Source organism: Megascapheus bottae, chromosome 11 (genome assembly GCF_031878675.1).
Source record: "Megascapheus bottae isolate mThoBot1 chromosome 11, mThoBot2.hap1, whole genome shotgun sequence".
Classification (NCBI taxonomy): Eukaryota; Metazoa; Chordata; class Mammalia; order Rodentia; family Geomyidae; genus Megascapheus; species Megascapheus bottae.
The window spans coordinates 21,159,735-21,162,815 of NC_143519.1; the positions used below are offsets into that span (position 1 = coordinate 21,159,735).

At 38.7% G+C, this 3,081-nt stretch overlaps 1 pseudogene; it reads right to left on the reverse strand.

Moving 5' to 3' along the window:
- Nucleotides 1-673: 673 nt before the first annotated feature.
- Nucleotides 674-1,802, reverse strand: LOC150056805 (histone acetyltransferase type B catalytic subunit pseudogene; annotated as a pseudogene).
- Nucleotides 1,803-3,081: the final 1,279 nt, after the last annotated feature.

Below are 3,081 nucleotides of genomic sequence, written 5' to 3' on the forward strand. Positions count from 1 at the left end.
GTGCATTTTGTCCATAGCATCCATGTTTCATACATGCACTCCTCACCTCTCAGTCACTTAGCAACTCCATTACCAGGTGAATTATCATGGTACAGCAATGCTTGTGTTTAAAAGCACTTACCTAGTTGTCTACTGCTGCATCACGAGTTCAATGCTATCACCTGACCACATCATATACACATTGTATCGTTTCACATCATCAAAAGAAGAAGGCCAAGTAGAACACAACAGGTATTTTTAAATGTTTATTATTATTTTTTACCACAACTAATCATTTATTATACTGTTTAAGAATAAAACCAAATGTAGTAGCATTTCAGAATTATCATTTAACACACTATATGCTCATAGACTCTAGACAGAATTTTAAAATATACAATCTCTCTGAAAGAAAATATTTAACTGAACATAACATAGGTAACTTTTTTTGTGTGTTTTGTTTTTGCCAGTCCTGGGGCTTGAACTCAGGGCCTGAGCACTGTCCTTGGGTGTAGTACTGAGGACTTGAACCTGGGTCTTTTTGCATGCTAGGCAAGCACTCACTAGGCCAAACTTCCAGCCCATAGATAACTTTTAATGCAAGTAAAATGTTACAAGATATTAAAGTCATCATAGGTTTGTCACAGCAAAATGTACAGAAAACTGCAAGCATCCTGTTGATAGTAGTAAAATCTTACTCTTGAACAAGTCGTTCAATACCACGTCTGTAATCATGTAAAAGTTCATGAAAGTTATGTTCCAGATGATCATGTTGCAACTCAATTTCTACCTGGTTCATCTGATTTGTCAGTTCTTCTGATCAGAGACATTTTTTCATTTTAGTAAGATATCTCGGCCTTTTCTTATTTATTTTGAACTTCTGCTGTGCTTGTAACACCATATCTTCATTAAATCCTTGCATTAGCTTTTCCCGGGAAAAAACAGAGCATATCTTGACAAAGCTTCACAATCACAAAGTCTCATAATTTCACATAGCTTTTGGATGGATCTTCCGCTGTAATATCAAGAACTGAAGGAGAGGTAATGTAGTATCTATGAACTGTTTCAAGAAGTTGAGCACCATGGCCTTGACCTTGAAATGGAGTTAATGTCAGCATCTGACTTACATGTGGCTGGGTTTTGTCTCGCTACACATAGTAATTGTAGACTGTCATGTAGCTTACGGTCTAAAGAGCATAGCTCCATCCTTGGTATACTTCTCAAATACTAGAAAGTAGTGCCATTCTTCATTATCCACGTCAATAAAGCTAGCAGTTTCAATACACCACATCAAAAAGATCTGAAGCCTTTCATGATATTCTCAAATGCCTCTACATGTCATGTCAGCCTTGCATATCTGAAATGTAAAGTTTTCTCCTCCCATTGGACTGGGAACTGAGTATGTATGGAGTAAAGTTCCAAAGGGCTTGAAATCAACTTCCTTTTCCAGCAGAGAAAGAAAATCATTTGTGTTTGTGCAAAACCTAGGTGGAATGATTTGTCTGATTTTGTCTTCCACATCATCTGCCTCAACACTTCGAAGTTTTCATCCCCTTTAGATGCATATTCAACACAGAACATCATTGACAGGCTATCAGCATATAGTGTAACAAGAGTTCGAGACCCTTGTAGCCAAAAGCAGTTTCATCACCCTGAAAGAGTTGATGAGTATACTCAGGAAAGAAAATTCTAATGTCATTCTCAACATCTTCAGGGAAATGAACTAATTTCAGTTCAATTGCTGTGTTGGTGTTACATTTGTACTATGCCATTTTTTCCCCCACAATACTCTTATATTCTGCCAGAAATTCCTCCATAGCACCAAATCCTGTGTCTCCAAAGTCCCATCATACTTAGCCCTTAAAAAAGTTTCTGATGGGGCTGGGAATGTGTGGTTCAGTGGTAGAATACTTGCCTAGCATGCATCCAGCCCTAGGTTTGGTTCCTGCAGAAAAAGCAGGAAGTGGCACTGTGGATCAGCTGATTGACCAGAGTGCTAGCCTAGAGCAAAAGAAGCTGAAGAACAGAGAACAAGCCCAGAGTCCAAGCCTCAGACTGGCAAAAAAAACCCAAACATGACATTTTTTTTGCCAGTCCTGGGCCTTGAACTCAGGGCCTGAGCACTGTCCTTGGGCTTTCTCAAGGCTGGAGCTCTACCAATTGAGCCACAGCACCACTTTGGGCTTTTTCTATGTATGTGGTACCAAGGAATCAAACCCAGGTCTTTGTGCATACTACACAAGCACTCTAACTAGACTCTTTTTATTATTTTTATTATATTTTTAAAATTATTGTTGGGATGATGCATAGAGGGGTTGCAGTTTCATTCATCAGGTAGTGGGTACATTGCTTCTTGAACATTTTTACCCCTTTGCATGTTTTTCTCCTGCTTTCCCTCCTCCAACCCCCTCCTACTCATCTTGTTTTTCCCTTATCTTCCCTATTTCAAATACACAAATAAATGTATATACAGTATATCATGTACCAAAGTCAGATACAATAACAACGTGAGATAATCTTTAGGGGAAAAGAAGAAAAAAGAAATAGCTTCACATAGTATATTGAGAATGACAATCACAAAGATGAACTTCTTGTTTCCATATCCTGGAGTTCATTTAGCTTAGCCTCATCCTATGTGGACATATGTATATACCTTTTGAGCTGCTGTGATCCTCTGTTAGGAGCATCTTAGACATATACTAATTGTCACAAATGAGGGAAACCACGGAGCCTGTTTCTTTGTGTCTGGCTTGCTTTACTTAATATGATTTTCCAAGTCCCATTTTCCTTACAAATGGGGCAATGTCATTCTTTCTAATGACAGCATAGAATTTCATGGTGTAAATATACCACATCATCCCCATCCATTAATCTACTGACGGGCATCTGGGTTATGGTGAATAACACTGCAATGCACATAGTTGTTCTGATAGGTTTAGTATGGCTTTATTTCTGGATATTTGGGTAGATGCCCCGAAGTGGGATTGCTGGGTTATAGGGGAGCTGAATGTCTAGTCCTTTTTTATTTTCCAGTTCTGGACTTGAGCTCAGATCTGAGCCTCAGCACCACTTCTGGCTTTTTTCTATATATGTGGTACCGCA